Genomic DNA, 8,002 nt, shown 5'->3' with positions numbered 1-8,002 from the left:
CAAAATTACATTAATTTATATTAATAATTAATTTTAAATTTTTTAAATTCAAAATTTAAAAAATTTAGAATTGATTAAGTAAACCTAATTAAAACATTTTTCTCTTCTCTTTCACATTAACCTACCCACCTCCAATAATCACACACACAGACCTCTCTCTCTCTCACCGTCAAGTCCTCTCCGCCTCTCCACCGTGACTCACTTCTCTTCTATCACTGACATCTGGCTCGTCGGATTTGCCACTGTTGACAAGAATCGCTTTCATTTCGTGAACCAGATGTGTTATCGGAGCCGCCGTTGTAGTTAGAATTGAACTTGAGCTCGATCCCTAAGGCGGTGGCGATTCCGAAGGCGGGGGGACAGCCGGAGAAGCCATGGAGGCAGTGGCGGGCGTGGAGGGAGGAGGCGACGGAGGAAGAATTCCTTACAACCAGCGCATCTCTTGGCGTCACCATTCCGGCCTCACTGATAGTCTAGAACAATGGGTTAGTTAGTTACGCCAATTTCTAGTTCTAGATTTCTAGGTGTTTGTGATAATTCCCAAGTTGAAAATTGAAGTATATATGTTCTTGCTTTTGAAGGTGGACTTGGTTGGAGGATACTATGATGCAAGTAATCATGTGAAGTTTGGATTGCCAATGGCTTTCACAGTAGTCGCACGGTAGCAGCATCATCACGATGTTGCTCTCGCGTTTGGGATATTAGATGTCATTTTGATGATTAAAAAAATTGCAAACTACAGAAATATAAAAAAAAAATATTCATTTAATTAATATGAAAAAAAATATCATAATACTTAACAAAAGAAATATCCAGTTATATTTTAGCAAAAATAATTAAATATCTATAAAATTTTAAAAAAATATGAAATTCTTAAAAAAATAGAGACATTCACATTTGCAATACAAAAAAATTCGAAAAATATATAAAAGAACATTCATTTAATATGAAAAAGAAACATTCTGATACTTAGCAGAAGAAATATCCATATATATTAACTCGTAGAAATTTTGGATTCACTCAAAGGTATTTGGCTGATTTTTTGTTAATACCCAGCCCTTTTAGTTTTCTAACATTGTTCATATATATATATATATATATATATATATATATATATATATATATATATATATTAGCGGTTTTTTTTTTAATTTTATATTTAAGAGAATCTAATAAAAGATTAAAAACATTTATCAATTTTGCATTGGCTTGTCAATCCATCAATACCTCTATGATGTACATAGTGGGTCCTCCTAAAGATAACTGCATAACAAGACAATCATTCATAAATCACACTATTAATCAAATAGAAACTCATCATCATCAGACAGTGAATTATTTGATGTTTCTCTCAATATGTACATCCATTCTTTTATTTCAAACTTTAGCTTCAACAAATTTGAAATACTTTTAAAACGTTACAGCGTTTCATCATGTGTTTGCATTGCAAGATGAGGCTAATTTTTTTGCTTATATACGTTTGTTATAAATTATCGAGTTAATTTTGAAATAAATTTAAAATATATTTTATTCTAATATTAAAGCCTTGATAAAAATAAAATGGATTTACTAAATCAAAAGTATTAAAAACCATTCTCAACAAACAGGCTAGAATTGAAATAGCAGTTAAAGCAACTAAGCAATTATATAAAGCATTTTTCAGTTACAGTAAAGCACACACACATAATTCATATTATATATAAGACACACGTATTGTATTACTTTAATTTTAAGAGAAAAAAAATATCTTAATTAATAACTTTTATTATTATTTTTAAATATATTTTTATCGTAAATAAAATTATTATATTGAGGAGTTAATAAAAGTATTGATTAAAATAGATTAAAGGTAAGTGATATATAGGTGATGTACGTTGTGTCAAAGTTTTAAGAGATGTTGTCTATGCGTTAAAAATTAAATAGGGTAAATGATATTGATGGGAGAAAAAGAAAGAGAAAGTTTAGGGAATTAATTCTGTATGTAGTAGTTAAATTTAACTAAGTTAAATAATAAGATTTGGAGTATTATTATTTATAATTGATTTTTATTAATATTAGACCAACTTAATTAGATTTGATTAATAAAATACTTAGATGTGTAGTATTATTCACAGTTAAGTAATTAATATTTAAAAAATTTGATTTTAAAAATAAAAAAAAATTAGTTTTACGCTCCAAAAATATGTGGCCTCCCATTTCTCTTACCTCTCTTCTTCTCTCCTTCTGTGTCTTTTGCTCAGAAGTCGTCCACGCGTCCTCAATTGCGAACGATTTCTGCAGTTATGCCACAAACAACATTTCAAAACTGTGTCGTTGCGCGGCGCCATCATCACCGTCCGTTGCTCAGAAGTCGCCCGTCTCAATAGTCACGCGTTCTTGTACTTACTTCTTCTCTTGATCACTGCGGCTTCCATCTCTCTAGAATCGAAAAGCGAGAGGATTCTTTTTAATAACGTGAGATGTTTTTTTTAGGTTTTTAATAATGTGTTTTTTTTATGTGTTTTGTTTATAAGTTTTGGATGTTTTTTTTTTATGTGTTAGATTTTTTATCATAATTAAAAGAGTTTTTTTTTATATTTACAATGATTTTAAAGATTTTTTTTATGTTTTGGATATTTTTTTCAATTGATTTTAGACATTTTTTTTAGTTTATTTAATTTAGAGTCCAACTAATAGTTAGTTAATTGTTGATTATATTTTAGTTGATTACCTAGCATAATTACAAAAGTAATGGGAACTGTAATTGATAACATACTCATAGAATTTTGTCAAACATGCTACTACAATGCATGCAATGAATTAAAATTCATTTTATTCTCTTCATTCGAACTATATATATAAGGTTTGAGACATTACTTACAAACTGAAATTTATAATAATATGCTACATATATATATAGTTATAATTCCTTGCTGAAGAGTAGATAGTAGATAGCTTTAATTTTGGTACATTTTATCGTCAAAGCAGTTGTCTCTTTTATTGTCTTTTTCATACCATCTTTATATACCTTCATTCAGAATTCAGATAAATGCATGTGATCTTGTCAACATGCACAGCTTCATGCATACAACCCATGTGCTGCAATTACTACCGACCACAACAAATTACTTTTTTCTTTTTAAATAATTATTTGAGTAATTATAGTTTGAAAAATGTATTTAAATAACATTTTTGGTAGTGCATTTGACTTTAATCTTTAAAACAGTTAAATTTATAAACAATAAAAAGGCAGCTTGACTTGCACTAATAATAACCAATGACGATCGATGATGATAAATCTATCCTATCATTTTCTCACCAAAACCTCCCCATTTCATTTCCACATAATAAGAGAGTATACGTGGTCGACCTCAATCAACACAAATTGCACGTATGATTGGGATTATGATATGATATGAAATCTATGTTGTATAATTATATATGTGGGGCAAAGAAGATACAGCAAGTGGGAAAATCAGTGTATATATATATATATATTCGAGTCATAATTTATTTAGGGCACATACATGTTTAGAAACTTGATTTTCTTTACTCTTTCCGTACAATATGTTGCAACTTCTTTCATTCTAAATTATTGTCATTTTTATTTTTTTAACATATTAAAAAATAGTATTTTTATTTTTTAGTCATTTATGCACGCATATTTATAGTGGTCAGAGAGAATAAAAATGATATCATGAAAATTCTCAATGACTTAGAGAAGGAACTAAATTTATGACTTCTTTTAATTTTATATATTTTAATTTTAAATCAGATTTAAATTAAAATTGTTATTGAGTCTGCAATATTAATTATGCAGAAAATAATTTTATTTTACTTTATATAGAATAAAAATAGAAATAGAATAGAAAAGAGTAAATAACATAATTATGTATTCTATTTCAACCACCATATATAATGTGACTTACATTCAATCTCCACCATAATTATGATAGAATTTCTACTATTTTTCTCAAAAATTACAAACATCAATTCTCAAGGATTCTACCCAATTTTATCAGGACAAATCAAACTTTTATCTAAACTTAATTTGATTAGATTTACTTTCTAAACTTTTAACCACTAAGTGCTCACCCAATTTACTAAGAAAATTCTCTCTGAATCATGAATATAAAACAAAAATACATACAAAAGAGTTTGACATGATTTCTGACTTTTTTCCAATATTACTTTCTTTGTCTTTTTTTCAATGACTTTTTTTAATACTTCACATGTTTGCTTTTTTTCTATTGAATGTAAATAAAAAAAGATAAAACTAAAGAATATAAATTTGAATGTAAAACGATGAAGGAGAAAAAGATGTAGCAAAAATGTTACGAAGACCTAAATAATGTGCTCTCTCTCCTTACTTCAATTTCTGGTAGTTTATCCTTTTAAATAAGAGTAAAGTTTTTAAAATTTGAGTTTGGTTGAACACATTTAACTTTGTTTTTCTTCTCCAAAAATCAGAATAGAGACTTAAAGAAGAGATAGGACAGCATCAATGATTCATGGCTTGTAGAGTTAGTATAAATTTTTACCTAATTACTTTTCTTTTTTTTTTATTTTAAGGATCTGAACCATTAATCTATTCTTTGGTTCAAAATTTTAACTGTGATCTTTAATTTGCAACAAAAAAAAGTAATTTCTATTTTCTTCTTCTTATCCAAAAATGTGTAACAGAAAAATGGCAACTTCAACAAGTTAGACTAGTTGCACAAAGATAACAACTTCCTTTTTTTGCTTTACCTCTGGATCAAATCAAATTTGATTTTACTTTTTAGCTGTAATTTTTGACTTTTTCCTCTCTTGCCTTTTCAGTTGATGATTCACTTTTTCTCGTTGCTTGAATCTAATATAAACATTCCTTTTTACTTGTAAAACTTCTTTTCTTCCCTAATTTAAGGTTAGTCACTTAGGCTATGGACAGAAGAAAGAAGTGAATACTTAGTTAGAGAGATGAGCATATTATAGGTTTAAGAAGAGAATAAATGTTAGCTCTTGCAATTAGATTTGTGTTAATTATTTTTCTGGATAATGAAAACACACATCACACTCACTTTTAAACTTTCAACCCAAACCACTAATATTTATTATCATCAAATTATTATTATTTTTTTAAATTCAACATAATATATCGTCATGAAACATTTTGTCTTATAAGTTTAAATTAAAAAAAAATTATATTTTTAACATATTTTCTTACACGAAAATTTTGTTTACATTTTTGTAAGTTTTTTTTAAATAACAAATTAAATTTTAAATTGTTACGTTATAAAAATTCTAAAATTATATTATGAATCTCGAAGGATCAATATTTGAAAAAAAATTTCATATCGAGGGTTAATACTTAAAAAAGAGCCTTATAAAATCTTAAAATTTTTTGCCACATGAACTAGTTTTTGTGGTGATAATTTTTCCAAAATCTTGTAGCTCATTATATTTGTACTTTTATCGAGAGTTGACCAATAAGAAAGAATTACCTGCAAAGATTTTTAATAAGTGAAAGATTCTAATAGTCAAAAGACCGAGTGAAGTGCTACTGAATGAAGCTAAGTGAACGCAAAATGGAGCTAGAGACTATGTCATCATGAAACTATTTGCTTAAAAACTTAAATTAATATTTTTAATATATATTAATTTAGAACAAAAAAATACCCTCCATATTAAATAATGAATAGTGAACTCTTTGTTAATTAAATAAATTTTAATTTTATATTTATTATATTTATATTAATAATTTATATTTAAAATATTTTATTTTTTCTCATTTTATTTTACCTTATATAACAAGATAATTTTTTAAAAACATTACACTCGTTATTTTAATTTATTGAAAATGCAGTAGTATTCGCCTTAGAAATTCACATAATAATTTTAAAAGAGCATCACATAATTAACTTGTTACTTTGATATTAGTTGTCATTCATATATACAAGATTCAGCTATTTATATATTGAGTTGTTCTCACTTCTACATAAAATAAACCAGTATCTTTATTATATATATGTTTGAATTATTTTCGCAGTACATATATATTAATGTATCAGGGTCGCTGTGTTCTGATCTGGCACTGCTTCATTGGAATGGCACAGTGTTGCATCAATGGTGCCAAGCCCAATATTATTAAGCTCTGCATGCACAGCATTAATTATTATGATCTCTTCATTCATGTATAGTTTAAATAGCTAGCTAACTAGCTACCGTACCTCTAAAAATCTGAATAGATAAAGGGTAGGTCATATTAACATGACTCATATGTCCTTATCTATTGCTTCATGAATGGATCAAGACAAAGCCTATGTAAACATCATTTCGTTAATTCATTTTTTCTTCCTTTCATCACTGCAGAAAACTGGTAGATAGCAGCAATATAATTTATTTGCAGCGATTTCAAAAACTGTCTCTATCTGCTGCATTTGTTGTAGGCCATCAAACGGAATTAATTAATAATATATAATTGATCTTTAATTATAGAATTATATTAAGTAATTAACTTTTTTCATTCAACAATTTTTTTAAAATTATTTTATTTATTTTAAATTTTAAATTCTACACTAAATTATAAATATTCAACTTTAAATCATATGTTATAATCCTAAATATTAGAATTGATTAATATTGATGATTAACTGAAAATTAATTTTTATAGTTTGTCTTGATTAAATATCATCAAAATTATTGACTGCTGCCTATATGAGTACATGCTTTTCTCTAGCTCTTTCTTTTCTTTGTTTTTTTTTTTTGGTGAAATATGTGTTTGAAAATTGTGTGTAAAATCCAACGCATAAATGGTCCCCTGAAAATGGCATGTTGAAACCATAGTCCATTTTACATTAACAGCATTGTCGTGGTGGGCGAGATTATATTGACCGGGACATTTTTGGTCCTTATAAATTAAATATGGAAAAGTATATGGATCTCTTTTAATTAGTAAGATAATTAGAGTTTGTTTGGGTGAGTTTTGATGTGAAAAGATTTTTTTTAATTGATTTTTTTAAAATATTTTTTAAAAAAATAAAAATAATTTTATATTTAGATATTTTATTATGTAAAAATATCTTTTATTTAATAATTATATTTAGATATAATAATATAAAAGTATTATTTATTTATTTATTACATTAAAAATATTTTTTAAATAAAAAACTTTAAAAAAATGGATAAATTATAAATTTAAAAAAATATTTTTTTAATTTTTTTAATACTTTTATTTTTACTATTAAAATTTTACTAATACATTAAAAAAAAATCTTTTTTTAATAAGTTAATAGCGCACAAATAAACTCTTAATAATATTCTTCAACATTAATATATATATGTTTTATAGCCTTGGAAATTGCCAGTTGGCAGTTGACACTGATAAGGACGAGCTATACTGTTTGTTTAGTCTTTTCTGGTTGATAATGTAATGTTGCACAGTTTATGAATTGTGATAGTTTCATTTTCATTCTCTAATTTGGAAAGATAAGGGCGGCATAACACAAACAAATCAAATCACACACATACACGGACATTATTATCCATAGACGTGGTTAGTCAAACTTATTATCAGAATGCTATTCTTTAAAATTATTTATTCAATTGCCATTGTTTTAATAGGATATATATATATTTGTTAGGAAGACTAGTTGATTGTTACGATATTAGTAGTTGCTTTTAAGATGTACCTGTAACTAATTATGAATTATTTATTTGAAGTTAAATATTAGATTAGGATAAATTAGTATATCACCATTGACTATATTATTGTTTGAAAAAAAGTGTGATTTTGAGTTGATGATTGTTTTGTTAGTAATGCTTTGTCGAGATTTTGTTACGGTTAATCACTATGTTATGTTAGGATTACTTTCTAATTTGAAATCAATAATTCTTTAGTTGATAATGTAGTTACCATGATAGATGTTGATTATAAATTATGTTTAAGATATTATTATATTAACGATTTTTTTTGCTGTATTGGTTCATTATAATGGACGGTCAATCAATGACGATAGTATATATAGAATAATGATTCTTCCGA

The sequence above is a fragment of the Arachis ipaensis genome, chromosome B8, assembly GCF_059453495.1.
Source record: "Arachis ipaensis isolate K30076 ecotype BB chromosome B8, ASM5945349v1, whole genome shotgun sequence".
NCBI lineage: Eukaryota > Viridiplantae > Streptophyta > Magnoliopsida > Fabales > Fabaceae > Arachis > Arachis ipaensis.
Note: the sequence above shows the minus strand (reverse complement) of the source record.